This window comes from Pinus tabuliformis, chromosome 2_2 (assembly GCF_031772625.1).
Source record: "Pinus tabuliformis cultivar Carrire ecotype Pingquan chromosome 2_2, CPIR1, whole genome shotgun sequence".
In the NCBI taxonomy this organism is placed as follows: Eukaryota; Viridiplantae; Streptophyta; class Pinopsida; order Pinales; family Pinaceae; genus Pinus; species Pinus tabuliformis.
Window position 1 is genome coordinate 352,212,705 of NC_142300.1, and position 20,024 is coordinate 352,232,728.

The 20,024-nt window shown below is 40.6% G+C and overlaps 1 protein-coding gene across 1 annotated transcript in view; it reads right to left on the minus strand.

Moving 5' to 3' along the window:
* The window catches only part of LOC149192704 (uncharacterized), a 153,403-nt gene that overhangs the window by 50,704 nt on the left and 82,675 nt on the right, over positions 1–20,024 (minus strand). The window lies entirely within an intron of this gene.

A 20,024-nucleotide genomic window follows, 5' to 3' on the forward strand; every position in this document is an offset into this window, starting at 1 on the left:
TTGCACATTTGAGATGGCATACTCAATGATTGCATGACCTTAGTTGGGTGCTTGCAAGAAATTCTTCCTTAATAGGTTGGAGAGCTTCAAACTCAATGACATTCTACATGTTGGTCACATGCAAGAGGTTGTTTGCTAGAGAACACCCTCCATTGGAGGAGGAGAAGTTTGGTGTTTATGATGAGGGAATTAAACCTTGAACAACATGGGGTAGCTTACATGTTTACATAAAGGCATGGACTTGACTTGCAAATCACTAGTTTGTCATAGTGGGCATGCGAGGGGAGTGGACTCATTGGAGCACATGGTTTGGGAGAAGCATTGGAGTCCTTGGAGAACTAGAGGAGGCACATTGGACACATCTCCTGAAGTGCCCTTCCATTCAATCTTTACTTATGTACAACATCACCTTGGAATTTGAAATGTGTACCCTTTAGTGCAGTAATCCACATGTGTGAGACTGCCTATGACTTTGTAGGTTGCTTGTAAGAATTTAGGCCCACATACGTTTTCTTGGCCACCTTTACATCTCATATATAAAGGGAAGAAGAGAGTTATTCCATCATTTGTGATTGTACTATTTTCTTTCTACTTGTCTTCTTGGAGCAAGGCACTAGGGTTCATGAGATCCTAGGTGAAGTTATGAAGTATGGAGAGGAGGCCTTTGTTGGGAGCTTGCTACACTAAGATACTAGTATTTACTCTTGTGAAGATGATGATCTAAAAATCGTGTATCTCATTATTGATCATCTTGTGGTAGAGATGTGAGAAGAAGAGTGAAGTAGTCTCTATCTCTCTTGTCTTGGCAGCGCTAGGGATTCTTGGAGCATGTGGAGCATCTTGAATACTAGGGCTATAGCTTTATACCTTGGAGACATTGCAACTAGGATTTTGTGAGTGAACCCTAGATTGTACTTGTTGAAGAATAGACAAGAGGAGACATCTTGCCTTGGAGGACTTGTTATTGTAATGCTTGTTGGAGCTCCTTCGTGTTGGCTAATGTATTTCCCACTTTTCTCTAGCTACAATTTTGGAGAGCTAGAGGATTGTACTAGCCTTGATATGAGGCTATTGTATGTACATGAGCTTCATCTTAACTTATTGCAAATTTCATTTTCATCTATATATTGCTTCATGTTTTGATAATTTCCAACACAAATATATCTTGTTGATTTGACATAAGCTGAGGTTGAAATTGTTAAGTGATTTAACATTAATCTTGAAGATAGGGAAATTTTACTATTTTTATCACTGCTATAAGGTGATTTGCAAATTTATTTTTTGCATGTAAGATTGCCCTAGAGGGTTGAAACTTGTTGGCACACAAGGGTATATTTTCTCTTGTATTGCCTTGTTGATTGGGGTTGATAAGAGGTAAATATTGTTTGTTGTTGTTTATGTTTCATCATATTTCCTAACATCCTTAAGGTAGAAAATTGATAGGGTGATAGGAACAAAGTTCATTATCACACAAATATTTAGAATGTCTCGAATATGGGAATATCCATTATAGGATAAATAATATTTATATATAAATGTTTCAGTCAAAAAGTGATAAAATATGATGATTGATTGTACAACGAGGGCCCCATATATATACCTAAGTGGGATTCCCTTTCATGAATAGTCAGGTATTTTAGGACACGTCCATTTAGTATACTAATTATCATTAATTATTATTAATTATTTATGAATTATTTATTTATATTATTTATATATTTATGTTCATAACATTGCCTTACCATTTAGAAATGCTTTGTCCTCAAATCATATTGATGAAAAGGCTTGATGAGCTTTAAATGAGGTTCGTCATTAGGTTTGTCTATATATACATAAACTTTAAAATGAAATATAGCACAAAATAGTAAGAAACCAACATCAATACACATAAAAATGCTATCCTGGACTTGGAAACTACAAACATAGATTGCGAGGTTGAGCTGTGATATGAGGTTATGAGCTTGAGCTATCTACTTGGTCAATGGCCGTGAGGTTCGTCGAACCTCAAAAGGTTTTTTAGGTTCACCGAATTTCGAACCTCAAGGTTGAGGTTTGGCAAACCTTGTGACCTAGCTTGTACTTCATTTCCTTTGTTATATACATATATGGAGTTTCTAGCTATCCAAATCTTGTGTACTTGCAGATTGGTTATATTCTTGAGTGGGTTGACTCAAGCTCCTGTTGTTCGTGCGATTTGATATTACAGCGTTGAACTTGTTAAGTGACTTAAGGCACACCTTGAAGATCAAAGTTCTAGTGTGACATTTTGTTGTAATACAAGTATTCATATCTGTTATAAGCTTGGAAAAGTGTGTCCTTTACCCACCACCAGCGGGTGACCCCTATAGTGAAATTTTCTCCTAGATTTGCCTTCAACTAGCAGCCAGCAACCACTTGATAGCTCGATGTGCTAATATTCTCTACCACTTGAGCCACCCATTGTGTGCCCTCGCTCATCCATTATTGTTATGTTTTACGTATGTTCTATGCTTAGAGAAATTTATTTCAATTTTCACAGTTAGCTCAATATCTTTTCCAGATTAGCAATCACATCAGCATTAAAGTAAATTGCAGATAGAACATAAACATACATCGCAAAAGACAAGCCAAGACAGGAGGACACAAGATGTGGTGCTAGCCAAGGACAAACCCCAATGTGGGGAAACCCTTGATCAATTCTTCTTATATGTTCTTCAATAGTTCAGCGCAGAGAGAGAGAGTACATTTACAATAGAAGTCAACACTTTGACTTATCTAAATAAAGCATAGATCATCCCTAAGAAGATGATACATGAGGTAGCTGAACTCAGTTGAGGACATGCTTCTTCAACTGATTCTCCTAGGTGACTTCATCACCCATCATAGTGTTGCACCTCGTCATCATGCTGCACCTCACTGTGTTGCACCATGTTGTACCCATCATCACTATGCTAGACCTTATTATCATACTGTTGCGCCTTATGCTGCACCTTCCTGTACTGCAACATCTTGTTGTACCTTATCATCTTGTTGCACCCACCAGTGCTGCCTCATCCTGTACCTCACCGTGCCCATCATGTTGCATCTCATTGTTGCACCATGATTGCTTGTTGTCCCATGTACCATGCTCCACCAAGCACCATGTCCTTGCTGTCCCATTTACCATGCTCCACCAAGCATCATAGCCTAGCTGTCCCAATGTGTTTGCAGCACCATGCTTGCCACCATGTGCTTGTTGCACCTTGTTGTTGTTGTTGTCCCATTGTGCCATTGTTGCACAATGTCATTGTTGTCCTATTTACCATGTTGTCACACTACTAGCATTGTTGTCCTATTTACCATGTTGTCACACTACTAGCACTGTTGTCCCATTGTTGGTGACATGTTGCTCCTATGATTGCTTGTTGTCCCATTTGTGTTTACAGCACCATGCTTGCTGCTGTCACATTGTAACCTACAACAATCCAACGATCATGCCCCAGAAACATACCTTGAACAACCTTAACGAACTACGGCCTAGTCAAGGTAGATGGTAGCCTTCTCATGCTGCTGTTCTGAGCATATGGCAGCCCCTAACACTTACACGTTGGCCTGTTTTGGAGTGGCCTACCACAGACCTCTGTTGCACACTAATAGCCTTTCTAAACAGTGTTACTTCTAAGACCCCTTGTAAGATTTTCCTTCGGTACATCTCAGACATGTACCTTCATGCTCTTCTTGAATTCAGGCATCCCTGTCACCATCTGACTCACATCGGGTAAGGCCCCATAAAATAGACTTTCGGTGCTATAGATGAGATGTATCAACTGACATGGTCCCCAATGGACTTCCTGCAACTTGATACAAATTGCCAACCCTGAACCCAAGAATAAAAGTATTTTTGAAAATTCTATTTTCAAACACATACCTTTCCATCGATGAATGCCACCCTGAAACCTTTGACTTCCATTGCCAAAATGGACACAAATTTCTTCTTGCGATCAGATACATAAAAGAGATTCTTGTAAATGAATCGAGTTACCCTCATTCAATTGAGGGGTAAAATTCCCTACACCCTTTCCAGGATGGGTGGCATCGAGTCCAAGTATAATCCCACAATTGTTTCCATCTCTAACAAATTAGAGAGAGCACCCTTCTATCCGATGAAGTGCCTTGAAGCACTACAATCAATAAGCTAGATTCCCAAAGAGTCTGAAGGAGAGGGCCAATACAAGATGACGCTTCTTTATCTTATCAGAAACAACATTTGATTCTTCATACCTGGGGTTCCTTTCTTTCTTTGAAGAGTCAGCTATTTCCTTGATGACCTGCATTACCTGTCATTCCTCCGATCATTGAAAATGTCCCTTGAATGATTGTTATCATCATCAAGTGATGTGTCCTGCCATTCGGACACTCCTTCACATAATGGCCAAACTTATTACAAACAAGGCATCTGCCTTTCCTTCCACCCTTAGATCTGGACTTCCCAATGAAGTGATCTTTAGGTAGGCCATCAGAAGCTTCCGCTGCGCCATTCTGATAATATTCTCTGCTTCGATTTAACCCTTGGTGAATTTGAAGAGGAATGAGGAATCCATTGATCCGTTTGTCCTTTCCCAACTGTCTTCAGTGATTGCTCTTTCACTCTTGCTTGGATTTGTCTTCACCTCAGCACTGATACCATGTTAAGTTTTAGGTATGTTCTATGTTTAGAGCAATTTATTTCAATTTTCACAGTTACCTCAATATCTTTTCCATATTAGCAATCACATTAGCATTAAAGTAAATTGCAAATAGAACATAAACATAGATCGCAGAAGACAAGCCAAGACAAGAGGACACAAGATGTGGCACTAGCCAAGGACAAACCCCAATGTGGGAAACCCTTGATCAATTCTTCTTATATGTTCTTCAATAGTTCAGAAGAGAGAGAGAGATAGTACATTTACAACAGAAGTCAACACTTTGACTTATCTAAATAAGAGCATAGATCATCTCTAAGAAGATGATACATGAGGTATCTGAACTCAGTTGAGGACATGCTTCTTCAACTGATTCTCCTAGGTGACTTCATCACCCATCATAGTGTTGCACCTCGTCATCATGCTGCACCTCACTGTGTTGCACCATGCTGCACCCATCATCACTATGCTGGACCTTATTATCATACTGTTGCGCCTTAAGATGCACCTTCCTGTATTGCAACATCCTGTTGTACCTTATCATCTTGTTGCACCCACCAGTGTTGCGTCATCCTGTTCCTCATCGTGCCCATCATGCTGCATCTCATTGTTGCACCATGATTGCTTGTTGTCCCATGTACCATGCTCCACCAAGCACCATGTCCTTGTTGTCCCTTTACCATGCTCCACCAAGCAACATAGCCTAGCTGTCCCAATGTGTTTGTTGCACCTTGCTGTTGCTGCTATCCCATTGTGCCATTGCTGCACAATGTCATTGTTGTCCCATGTACCATGTTGTCACACTACTAGCACTATTGTCCCATTGTTGGTGACATGTTGCTCCTATGATTGCTTCTTGTCCCATTTGTGTTTGCAACACCGTGCTTGCTACTGTCCCATTGTAACCTACAGCAATCCAACAATCATGCCCCAAAAACATACCTTGAACAACCTTAATGAACTGCAGCCTTGTCAAGGTAGATGGCCGCCTTCTCATGTTGTTGTCCAGAGCATATGGTAGCCCCTAACACTTCCACGCTGGCCTGTTTTGGAGTGGCCTACCACAGACCTCTGCTGCACACTGACATCCTTTCGAAATAGTCTTACCTTACCTTTTCGCTGCCCTCAAACAATCTGTAATTTCTCCTTTCCAAACTCAGCCTCCCTGCAAGTATGAACATACCTCATTTAGAATAGTGTATGGCAATGAATCACTGCGTCTAGGGTATTCTAGGACAGCAGCATTAGGCATGCATTTAGGCCTCTCCATACAACGTTATGTTCCTCCTTTATTCAGCCTAGGAGCTTGCCCTCTCGGCCCTAGAACCTTGGCCCTTCATCCATCAATTCGGTCACTTCAAGTGGCCTGCGGCTAGGGCATCATGGTAACCCTCCTTGATTGCGGCTAGGGCAGCTTGTTTAGCCTCCTCCATAGTTGCATTAACACTCCTTCCATGACTGTGTTAATGGTAAGGACATCTTCTTTAGGTCAGTGTATAAGTCCCTTCCATAACTATTGTTTGATCTCCATTAGGGCAGCGTAGATCAGCCTCCTTTCCTCCTGCGTTTAGGGATACTTCCTCCTAGATTTCTTTCACACTAAAACCCAAAACAAGTGGAGAGAAATCAAGAGTGAAGTGTGTGTAAAATGACTCTCAAGTCATCTCCTTTTATACTAAAACGTTGAACACATGTGGGGGTTATTTGGTTGTTGGCCGACCTTGATGAATTGTCCCATAACACAAATAAATTCATATCTCCATGAATACTTATCGGAATCGAATGATCTTTAGATCAATCCCACACCTCTCGGTGAGAAGGATCCAAGAAAAATATAAGACTTCTTTTCTCGGAGAAGAAAAAATGACGGTATCTGAGGAATAAGCATCGGCTAACTCTGTGCCAGCAGCCGCAGTAAGACAGAGGATGCAAGCGTTATCCGAAATGATTGGGCGTAAAGCGCAGCCAACCAAATCAATAAATGAAATTCCCTCTTACGAGATCTTCGATGGAATAGCAGCCAACTCAGTAAATCCTCAGGTCCTCCCCCCACCCTTTTTTTTATTTTTTTTATTACTTTCTATTAGCCCTTCATATAGCTATAATGACCTTAATGCCCTTCCTTCGCAAATTGCTGTAAATAAGATGACCCACATCGTGTTTGGCCCTAGTTGCCAATTTTAACAATTATGATCGTATGTTTGAAGGTGGGCCTTCCAACCCCAAAGGTATGATTTTTCATTATGTAATTGGGTGCTTATGCTTGCTTTTCTCGGGCACATTTGGGCATGGATTATTGGGGGGATTTGGCAAAAAGGACAGGCTTTGACTGTACTCTTGTTCCCTTACCTCAACTTCGGGGTTAACCTTGTATCTTAGTCCTGTGGGATCTCCTTTCCTATCTATTAGCTTTAGGAGTGGCACTACATGGGAAACCATGATTTTGGTTGTGTGGTCCCGTTTCCCAATTCCATATATCTCACTCCCCTCCGCTCACTACAAGCCCTTTTCATATTTTCCCATCTAGATCCACATTTGTCCATTGGGTCCACAAGGTGTTAGCCTCCCCCTCCCCTCGTCCACACCTTGGGTCGGGCCTGGAACAATGCCCTAGATATCAATGCTGCTAAAAAGAAAGATAAAAGCATAATATGGCCAAAGTCAACTGGAAATGTACCACAAAATGTAAATGAATTTAGCATGTGGGCAAAGCCAAACATGAGCTCTACCCCCTATCGTTAGGCCATCAACCTGGTTCCTAGGGCCCCCATGAGTGTTCCTTGCATCATTCAGGAGCCCATGATTGTGCCAACCTCTGGTGGGCGATGAACTGCCCCACCGTAAGGGGATAATCGCTACTACATCTTACACATCATACTCTCATCCCCTTGAGCCCCGAGCAGTAAAAGAAGAAAAATCAATAAAAGGCAAAAGGCATGTGAAGAAGGGTGGAAAAACAAAGGCCAGGGTAACTCATGTACCACGATTGCTCCCTCCTACATTCATACACCCAAGTTATGGGATTCCTTCATCATAGCTGGCATATGCTTGAAGTCTTCCCTCTGCCCACATTTTGTTCCATCATTATTTCCCATGACACATGATATTTGATGGATGTACCATGGGCCTATCACTCCCTTAAAGGTTGAAACCACGCAATAGGATCCTTCACTAACCTCTCTTTTCGAGCAAGGTAACACCTGCACATGTTTAAAGCCCCTTTGAAAGGGCATGCCACTATGAAGTGTCTGCTTCTTCCCTTGATTAGCAAGTTTATCTACTCAATTATACTAATGAATTATTATACTGGAAGGTGGGGAGACACATTGGATCTTATAAAGGATTGCAAGTGGGTCTTCATCTTGGACTTGGCCTCCCTATACGGGAGCCAAGCCCTCCAAAGGGTCATAATGGCACTTGTAGGGAGAGCGTTGAGAGCCACGAGCCTCCAGCCTTACAGAGCATTGATTGCCACACCATGGGCTTCTTCAGCACCACCACATTACTAGTTCATGCCCCAATTATACATAGGTGATGATGCACTTGGACCACGTTGCCCAGTCAGCTACGCAGTGCACCCGACACTTAGCAGTTGATCCAGGGCCCAGAGGAGGTTTTGTCTCACCTCGAGAGGCATGGGAAGTCATGTGTCATCTTCCAACCCTAATGGAGCATCGACATGATCTTGAGCCATTTGGAGACCCATGAGATCCATTTGGAGCCCACAAAGCCCAAATTGGAGTTTGGAGATGTTTTGCAACATTTGGAGGGTATCCCCCTCTTGACCACCATTTTTTAGGCCCTCACCCTCATTCTTAGCGTATGAGGCCTCAACACTAGCATTAGAGAGCACTTCACATTAATTACATGGGTTAAAGGACAAATAAAATAACAATTAACGTAAAGCTATCTTGATTGGCTTGTAACCAAGGGTTTGTTACCTTGTTTTAACATTTTAGGGGCTTCATAATTAGATATTTGAACCTATGAGTCTTGTATAAATATGAGATACTCACTCTCATTTGGATTCATCGCACTTGGGATTTTCGGTTACCTCATTAGAGAATTTTCAGCCTGCACTTTTGTGGAGTGATTTGGAAGAAGCTAATGCATTTTGATATTTGCAAAAGTTTGTTTTCTCTCTTGAAGCTTCTCTTTGGCATTATTGTGGATGGATATACTCTTCATTGTCTTGTAAGTATATTTTAATGCTATTTTTATGAACTAATGAATGTCTAATGCATAGAATTTTTGTCTTATGGTTATTATTGTGCCCTAATTCATAAAAAAAATGTTTAAGGCCTTGATACTATTGGAGAATTTTTGCATGTGTTACTCATAAGATGATGAAAGAATGAATGTTCATAAAGCATAATTTGCATTTGCATCCTTGAAACTCCATAACAATTGCCATCGAAGTGTAAAAGTCTAAAGTTTGCATGTAGTTGCATTCATAGATAGTGAAGTTGCTTCTTTAGGCCTCCTTGAAGAGAGAAGTTACCAAATCAAGGTAAACTTTAACTCCAATCCTCCCAATTGCTAGGCACTGGTCCTAGATCCTTGGTGATCACCCTTAACTCCACGAATCATCTTTCTCTTCACCTTTTTCTTCCTTCCTTTATGTGTCCCTTTACGGATAAGGAGGCCTCCCTAGGGCTTGGTACGAATTTCAATAGGGAAGGGCTTTAGCAAAACTGTTTGGACAGTCTTCTGCGTTGGTGTTTCCTCTGGCCATCCTCCTAATTTGGGGCAATTATCACAGTCAAATTTCAATATAATTGATTCCCTAGCCATCATGCCAAGTGGGAGCCCTAGGTGCTATTCTTCAACTTGGGGATTCTTTGAAGGCTTGAACATTAGTACTTGTTGAAGTATATCAATCATAGCCTTTTCCCTTGTCTATCTTGACCTTGGATGTACTTTTATCTCGTCGAATATCTTAACCCTATGTCTCAGGCAGACTTCCCTTCAAGGGGTTTTTCTTGGAAAGTTATCCTAGCTTCTTCCAAAGCTCACACTTTAATTGAACCTTTCCATTGAATGAGCCATCCTTGCCTCACTTTGAATCCTATTATAGACACATTAATCACAAGTGAGGGATACTAGGACTCCTCTCGTCAGTGAAAATCCAAGAAGAGAAGGGGACATAGGCTGTGGTGACAGTGGGCCTTTGTCCCAAATTGTTGTTCAGCCCTCTAGCTTTAGCCTATTTACTAGACCTGCTAGTTTGTGCAGCAACATGCCCTAATGGATGTACCTTTTTGGCATTGAAACAAACTTGTATGGTATTTATTCTCTTGGGTTGCACGGTGTTTTGGATTGAAGTGATGTATTTTCTGTTGTAATTGAATACTTCAAATCAGCCCCAAGACTGAAATTTCACAAGGATTAGATCCATAAACCTCAAGGAAATTAGCTGAAATTTAAGATTTGCATTAATTGCTCCAGTTCTTGAAATTTCTACATAGAATAACCAGCATGGCCTTTGGTTTAGAGATCAATGTGTGCTATTCTGCAAAGCACTATAGCAGTGTTACTTGGGAGGAGGAGCGAAAGTGAGGAGCGGGAGCGGGGGTGACATTTTCAAAAGCTCCCGGTTTGGGAGCGAATCCAGGAGCGATTTTTATATAATATATATATTTTTTATATTTTGATACATATATGTCAACAAAAACATGTAGAATGATGAATTAGATATAAAAAACATAAAAAAACATAGATTGATCATTGAACCATCAACCATATAACTGTATAACATCAATCATCTAGAAGTTATAATCTTGATTCTTCATCAACCACGTCCACAAGTTAGTAACATACAACATATTGAGTCTCGTAGTCGTGAATCATGATTCATGATTCATCAATCTTAAAGTTTCAACTTCAAGCTTTCAAAATTGAAAATTCAATATATAACATTTATCATCATTGATCACCAAAGTTGTACTTGTAAGCTAAGTTTAACCATTACAAGAAATAATATCTAACATGAAATGAAATGTTATAAAATGAATTATGAAATGAAATGAAACAACTTTCACAAAGCATCATATTCATAATACAGAATCATTACCAATGAGTTATAATTGCCAACTTCAAACTTAAATTGTCACAGTCATATATTGTTTACAAAAAATATCATTATGATATGAAAGAGTCAAGACTCAACAGTTATGAAAACTAATAGAAACTAGAAAAAACAATTAAACTGTAAATCTATTATCTACTACTACATGTGGCCCTTGCCACGAGAAGTGTCTAATATATGAGCAGGTTGTGGTCGTCTTCTAGGAGTCTCCCGCACAGACTGACGACCAGAACCAGAAGGCACATGCCCTCCACGTGAGGGTGTAGATGGAGGCGACGACAACAAAGGAACAAGACTCGGAACTCGAGCACTGCTATTGGATGGTGGAGGTGGCATGGTTGTTGCTTCATCTTCCTCTATTGTAAGTTCCACTTCCAGTTCTTCAAGATGTATAGTGCCATCCTCCAAATTATCATCCTCTGGGTGGTTGTCCCAAATTTTATATGTTGGATCCTCATAAGCCCGATCACAGTAATGACTCAACAACCTCAAGTTGTAGTGCACATAAACCAAGCTTTCTGCCCGGTTTTCATTGAGTCTGTTTCTTTTCACATTATGTATGAAGTTGTAGGTGCTCCAACCAATGTTTTAAAAGCCGACCGGCTCGGAACCGACTCGACCGAGTTGGTCCGAGCTGGTAAAAAAATTTGCAGCCCGGCTGTCGAACCGGTTCGGCCGGCCGAGTTAAGACTGACTCAGTCGGGTCAATCTTAATTCGGCCAGCCGAGTTAAGACTAACTCGGTCGGCCGAGTCTTAACTCGGCAGACTTGACCGAGTCCATATCAACTCAGCCGGGTCACTTCATGTGGCTAGTAAACCCCAAAAACGGTGTTTTTTTTTATGATTTTGCTGAGTGTTGGGGCCTCCAAATGGATTTATTAATTGGTTAAGTGGTCTTTGGGGTCCATTCCCCTCTCCCAAACCCTATTTAACCCACTCAACTCCTCTCATTCTCTCACAGCCATCTCATGCATTTGAGTGAGAACTTCAGTGAGAGTTTGTGAGGAGTTGTTGAGTTTGTTTTTGGAGCAGCAATGAGGAGCTTCTTGGGCAGCCATTTGGAGCAGCATTGAGGAGTTGATTTCTTGGAGCAAGCTTGAGGAGGCAGTTTGTGCCTGGAGGTATTTTTTTCACTTGTACAAATCTGTTTTTGCTTATTAAATTTTAGGTGCATATCTAGAAATCCTCACGAGTGTTTTTTGTGAAAGAAATGAACATTGAATCAATGTTTTTTTTTCATTTTCAAATTGTTTGTTTTCATTTCCAAGTCAAAAAATAGCACCTAGAGTGAATGATGTTGCTTGGGCATATGTTGAAATGGTTGATAGTCAAATGCATTGCAAATTTTGCCATACGAAAATTAAGGAAGGTCTTGGGGGCATTAATACGCTGAAAAAACACTTGGCGGGGATTAGAGACCAAATTACTCCATGTACCTCACCAGAAATTGGGGAGATTAAGAAGGAATTGTTAGCCAACTTTGAGAAGTTTAAAGAAGATAAGGCTAGGCAAAAAGAGTTAAAGGTTGAAATTGGGAGGAAGAGGGAGATACAAAAAATGATGGCTACCAACCCCCATTATGATTTTGAGGGTTCTTCCTCTGTCCCTCATACTGATGCATCCAACCCTTTCCGATATGTTCCTCCCTCTTTTGGTTCTATTCAAGAAAAGGGAAAGGGTAGAATGAAAAAGGGTGATATGACTATCAAAAGTTATTTCACTCTCTCCTCTCCATCAGATGCACATGATCCTCAGGCTAGTAAAATTCAAATGCAGCCCACTTTAGATGACCATTGGAAGAAAGAATTGAGGGAGACTACTTGTGATCACATAGCTAGATGGTGGTATGACGCTGATATCCCCTTCAATGCTTCCTGTTCACCATATTATGAGCCTATGTTTGATGCCATACATGCTGCTGGAAAAGGCTTCAAAGGCCCTACTATGCATGAGCTAAGGGGGTATCGTTTGCAGAAAGAAATTGCCTCCATTAATGAGTATTTGAAAGATTTCAAGGACTCATGGGCAAGAACACGATGTACCATCATGACAGATGTATGGACTGATCAAAGAAACCGCACCATCATAAACTTTCTTATCTTCTGCCCACGGGGAACCATGTTTTTAAAATCAGTTGATACATCTGATAAGGTAAAAGATGGGCAGTTGTTGTTTCAGCGATTGGATCAGGTTGTTGAGGAGGTGAGGGTGGCTAATGTTGTTCAAGTCATCACAAATAATGCCTCTAACTATGTTCTTGCTGGTAAACTGTTAGAGGAAAAACACAAGACCATATTTTGGACCCCATGTGTTGCACATTGCATAGACCTCATGCTTGAGGATATTGGAAAATTAGATTGGGTCAAAAACACTGTAGATCATGCCAAAAGCATAACAAAATTTATCTACAATAATTCATGGATTTTGAGCCTCATGAGGAAACACACTGGGGGCAGGGATATTATTAGGCCTGCCATCACTACATTTGCTACTCATTTTTTGACATTGCAATCTATGCTTTCCCAAAATAGAAACTTGCAAAAGATGTTTTCCAGCGATGAATGGAATCAAAGCAATTGGTCTCACAAATTGGAAGGCAAAGAATTGAAAAAGAAAGTTAATGAAGAAACTTTTTGGAGAAAGGAAGCAAAGATTATGAAGCTTGATGAGCCACTGGTTAAGGTGTTGTGGTTGGTGGATGGGGAAATATTGGCTATGGGCTTCATTTATGAGGCTATGGATCAAGCAAAGGAGTAAATAAAGAGGGCATACAAGGATAGAGTGGCTAAGTATGGGCCCATTTGGGCAATCATTGATGAAAGATGGAACAATCAACTCCATCGCCCTAAACATGCAGCTGGGTATTTTTTGAACCCACGGTATCATTATAAAGCTAAGGAGCCAGGAGCTTTGAGGGGGAAGGACAAAGATGGAGTGATTGACTGCATTGATCGCATGATCCCATTCGAGTCTGATCAGCTGGAGATACACTGACAGGTCACGACCTTCAGCAACGCCTCGAGTACCTTTGGGAAGAACCTAGCAAAGATTGCAAGAGAAACATATGAGCCACGTAAACAAAAATTTCAATTTTCAAATTCTTAATAGTTTTTTAAATTTTCGTAAATCGTTTATAATTTGAAAGTTGGATATAATTTGTAATTTTGTTGAGCTAACTCATTACACTCCTATGTTTTTTGCAGCACAATGATGGGAGGCTTTTGGTGACCATTGTCCTAAATTGCAGAAGTTTGCAATTCGTATTTTGAGTCAAACTTGCAGTGCTACTAGGTGTGAGCGCAATTGGTCTGTCTTTGAGAGGATTCACATAGAGAAGAGAAACCGTTTGGATCAAAAACGATTAAATGATCTAGTCTATGTCCAGTACAACCTCCGGCTCAAACGCAACCAATTGTTGAACAAAAGACCTGATTCAAATCCCATTGTGTTGGAAGACATTGATCCAACATCAGATTGGGTAGTGGAGAGTCATCCAGCAGAGTTTGATCCTAATGAGGATTTTGATTTTGATTTAGATAAGGAGGCATCACTCGAACATGATGTTCAGTTGAATGCAGATCCCGATCCGCTTGTGCTACCAGCCTCAGCCTCACAGCCAGCAAGGACTCCAGTTGCAAGCGCTTCCTCTGCTCAGCCACGATAGAAGCCCAGCTGCATATCTTCTCTATCTCAGCTTGCATCTACTGCACAGCCTGCTAGTGCTACCACTTCTACAGTTGCAATTGGAAATGATGATGAGGAGGAGCCATGGGGCCCCCTGTCTGACTCTGATGATGATCGAGAGATTGATCCACATGATCTTGGCTCCTCTGGCAGTAGCTACTAGCCAGTGGCCCAGTAGTACTGGTCACAGTGTACTTTTGTTGTAGAGGCCATTTCTAGCCTCCTTGGTTATGTGTTTTTGTTTTGAATCTTTGATCATGTATGTATTTACTATTGGACAGTGCACTGGGTGCCATTTTGATATAACGGATATATTCATGAGCCTACTTCGATCATATGTTGTCTTCCATCTATATTCCAATGCTGTGTGTTTGGAAACATGAATGAAAATCTTTAAAATTATGTTTTTTTATAAAAAAAATAAATATTTAATGTATATTTTACAATGACCGAGTCATTGAAATCGAACTGGCCAAGTCGACACCGAGTCAGAGTCAGAGTCGGAGTCGACCCTCGGCCGAGTTGGAGTTTTAAAACATTGGCTCCAACACCTCTCTGCAGAAGAAGTATTTACAACCTATGAGAACTTTTTTTGCCAATTTTGGCAATGGATGCCATATGATTCCCACCATGTGAGAGCATCAAATCTGTCTCTATCTTCCATTGCATGAAAGGTACCAAACAAACCAGTGTAACTAAAGTATCCGCCTATTTCAAGACGCACACTAGCACATTCCTCCTTGTCAGGTATCAACTTTTCTAATGCTTCCAAATATCCTGTAGATACCTCTTCATCTATATGGGGTTTGGCCCTAACCCCACCCCCTGGTGCAGGTTGGCCCAACCAAGATGTAGAGTAGTATTTTGGCATAAGGATATACGCCAAGCAATGTAGTGGAACATTAAGTTTATCCCACCATACACACACACAATCGTGAATCAGTTTGTACAAGTTGGGATCATTGTTATGAACAATATCTTTTATTTGCCCCAACATGGTATCCATCTGCTCATACACCTCGCCAATCACTGGTTTATCTATATCTGCAAACCGAATCATGTGATAAATGGGCTTGGTGAAATCCAATACTTGCCTCACACGTGCCCAAAACATACCATCAAAAGTGGCCTCCTCCACCTGTTCAAAACCTTTCCTGTCAGTTGCATTTGTAGCCCTTTCCTTTAGTACTTGCCAGTGTGGACTTGATACCATGCTAGCCAATGACTCTCTTACCTTCAAAAGGCGCCTGAAGGTGAGGTAATAGCTACCAAATCTAGTCCTCACAATCTTCAACAACTCCAATCTTGAGTGACTACGGAAAAGGCCATGGGTATTGCTATGATTTGTAATAAATTTTATCATTTGTTTATCTTTCTTGTACAAATCACAAATCCATTTGTATTGTTCGTTTTTGTTCTTAACAATATCATGCATCAAAAGGTTCATTGTGTGAACCAAACACCCATACCAAAATATATTGGGGTATTTATCCTCGATAATTGCTCTCGCTGCCTTACAATTAGGAGCATTATTAGTGATGACTTGGATGACATTGTATGGCCCAATACGGTCAATTGTTTTAGGTAATGGTTCTGCAATGTTGATGGCGGTCTTGAACTTGTCTGAGTAATCATATGCTGAAAGAAAGATGGCACCACTAACAGACACAGCAAGAACATTTATCAATGGCTTGCCTTTTACATTTGTCCATCCATCAGATACAATGGACACCCCATGGTCAGTCCAAGAACTTGTCATTCTATTCAAAGAATGTGATATTTTTGCTTTTTCATGATCAAGTCCAACGGTTCTTGCCTTGTCATACCCAGGGCTCTTGTATCCTTTAGGGGCATCATTTATGGCAGAAACCATTTTGTGCCAATAAGGTGAGCGAAGAACATTGAATGGTATCCCACATGCATAGAGAAACCTATAAACTTTTGAATCCACATCATTCCTACACCCTTCATCAAGGAAATCTGATATGGTTCTACACCTTAAACTTGGTGACCCTGTGCCTCCATATCCACTGCCTTGGGAGGATCCTGAAGGAGTTCTTTGTGCATGTGATTGTGAACTTGGTTCAAAGAAACCCTTTGATTTTTTAGATTTGTATTGGGCTTCCTCCTCTTCCCTTATGTATTTGGCTCTATCTGCTGCTGACACACCTGTACAAGTTTTGATTCCTATTTGTTTATCTCCATCCCATGGCATTTTCCTGCAGAGGTGTTTTCTGGCACGGGTGTCTGAACTTGTGTAATTATTGTTGCAATGGAGGCAATGAAATTTAGTGGTTCCACCCCCTTTCCCTGCTTCAGGCCGGTTAACATATTTCCACAATGGGGTTTGGTCTTATTTAGTTTTTTGAGCTGACTCATGTTCACTCTCCTCTAGCTCCTCCTCACCAGGGTTTTCATCAAATCCACTATGTCCCCCTTCTTCATCCCCTTCTTCATTTTCAATTTCAACCCTCCTTTTTCTACTCTCCAGCACCATAATAACCAAAAAATGAACCAGGAAGAAGAAAATGCCAAGAAATATAGCCATGATGTTTGAAATTTGAAGTTTTGAATTTGCAAAATTTAAAAAAATGGAATCGGAATGGCAATGGGAAATAGAGAAAAATTTATTTATTTATTTAGGAATAATTTAATAAACATTAAAAAAAATTGCTAGACACTCTATTCAATATTGTAAAGCCTAACTCTTTGGCGACCAATCTCCCCTTGCTCCTTGCTTTCTCTTGCTCTCTCACTCTCTTGCTCTCTCCTTGCTCCTCACTCTCTCCTTGCTCTTTCCTTGCTCTCTCTCTCTCACTCTCTCCTTGCTCCTCACTCTCACCCTCTCTCAATCTCAATCTCACTCTCACAATGATAATGAAATCCTCCCTCCCTCCCTCCCTCACTTTATATCAAAAAATCCAATTTTTTTTTCCACCAAAATTTTTTTCCACGCCAATCACTCCCATCGGTTGTTCTCGTCGCTCCAAGAGCAGTCGGGAGCGATTACTCCCTGACCGCTCCTGGGTTATAAAAATCGCTCCCGAAGTGACGAAAGCGACGCTCCCTGCTTCGCTCCGCAAAATGGCAGGGAGTGCAATTTTTTTTAACAGGAGCGCACTCCCAACCCGCTCCCGTGTCGCTCCTGCCTAAAGCGCGGATTGGGAGTGGGATCTCGAGGGGGGGCACTCCCCCGCAACACTGCACTATACTAAATACAAAAACCTGGAAACCTTGACAGTAGAAAAACAGGGAATATTTCTAAAAAGGCCTTGAAACTTATCTACAAATGGTTGAAATTTGAAGCACAATTCTAAAAAAAAAATCTGCAAATTTGTAGATATCTAAGGCATGAAAACCCATATTTTCTGAATTTCATAAATCTGAAACTTCTGAAGTCATACAACTAAACATTCTCTCCTATAGAAATGCAACCAACACTGTGAAGTTGGCATAAACAACCCAACTATTAATGTCTGCAATAACCACAAGATAGCATCCAAGTTAGAAAATATAGTCATTCACACGAAAGAGATACATGGCATAGTTATCTAATATGACATTGCTCACCAACTAGCAAGTCAAGCACCCTCCCATGTGAAGGCTGCCCAATGCTCATCCCTAAAAGAGCAAATAATACAACCGCATCAATCTTCCCTCTCTCAACTAAGACTCCATTCCTGAAGCTGAACCTTTGTAACAAGACAAACCCAGAAGACACTTGTCATAAGATACCCCTACTCTATGAGGTGTGTGTATGAATGTATGTGTACAACTATAAATAGATAAAGTAGATAGATAAAAAGCCTTATTCCTATGGGTTCAAATAAGCCTGAAGAATATTGACATACACCAATCTTGCTGATGTTTATTGGTGTCGACAGACCTATCCAATATTAGTGATCCTTTTGTCTCCTTAACTATGATTATTCTTGTTGCAAAGTCTAGTTGCTTTAGTTTTTCAAAAAGCTTGTCATCCTAATCCTACTAGTGCAATGTTGGAATTCCTAAGTCTAACCCGTTAGAAATTATTCCTGTACTATCTAGTTTATTTCTTCCTACTTGTTTAATTACTTAACAAGTTATTTACCATGTAAACACTGAAAATAAACACAAGTACAGTATCAACATCTACAGATCATCAACTGAAAGAAAACAAGCACACAAGTGACACTGTTATTTTTGGACCAATGTCCTCGGAAAAACCCAATGCAGGAAAATCGGTGCAACTATTCAGAGGGTTTTATTATTATGCAGTTTTCAGAATACAACTAGGGTGCCAGAAATGGCTCACCCAACAAAGAATGCCCTCAGCAGTAGTACCTCTCCTCAAAGACAGATATTCCGGCTGATCAATCACCGGATGAATGGTCCCACAGCAACAATTGCAGCTTCCACGGCTCTACGTCACTCTGATAGGGGCTGCGTCACCCTATCCAGCTCACCAACGCCCAGTTTGTCCCACGAAATCCTTCCAGCGCTACCTCTTGGCCCTGCGCCAGCTCTGCTAGCCTCAGCGTCAACCCCTAGATCCTCTGCGTCTCACACACTGGCCTCTCCTGGCTCTGCGCAGCTCATGGTTGCCTCTGCATAGCACCCAGCTGCCTCTACGTCAAGCTTTCTGGGCTCTGCGTTGTCTCTCTGGTACCAACTCTACCTCTCTGCTATATATTCACTGCCCCTCATTCCTGATCATTGATTCTATCTCTCTTAGCAAACCCCGCTCTAGAGAATAGAATGACTGATCACTCCAGTGTATTCTCCAACTGGCCCTCAAGCCTCCTCTTATACTTTTCTCGTTGGTCCATCAACAGCCGAGATTAAATCTCTAATCAATGGCTAAGATTAGATTTGGCTTGATCAATGACATTTGAAACATTCTAACCCAGTTTTATATTAATACCCATTAATATTTTATTTTTCCTAAATTTAGACTTAGGAACTCCATTAAAAATATTAATTATTTTAATATCTCCCAAATCGGTTAGAATCTGCGCAAACCATTTCTGGGTCTTGGAGATCTCATGTGCTTTAGCCTCTCCACCAATTTTCATGGCTAGAGCACATCTGATGCTACCCCAAATCAACATGACGATGCTGACATGGATGTTATTAATATTTTGACACAAGGAAAGAAACTGTGCTCAAACTTTATTATATATATCCTCTTCTGAGAAATGCAAACTCCACTTGTTAAAAACATTCTCTAAAACAAAAAAAGAAGCCTATTACTTTTCTTTCTCAAGAAAAATGGCCAGTATTTATGTATGGTCAATGTTTTAGTGTTGTTTAGAAGCATTTCAAATACAGACAAGAAAGTTTTAAAATGCTAAGAGATTAACTGCTTTCAAATCCACAAGCTTCTTGTCTGCATTTTCAAACACCCATTTCCTTATTTGGTTTTATTTGCATAATCTCTACTTATGATTGCAAACTTAAAAAGTCACGTGAACCCTCTTCAAGGTGATAGAAAGCCCTTGGAGAGACAATAAATATTCATGCTTTCTGACTAATATTATGATTTTGGGGATTTATTTCTGTAACAATTTACTCCTATTTAAAATGGCCTTCCTTGTTCTTACTTCCATCCTTCCTCACATTCATATCC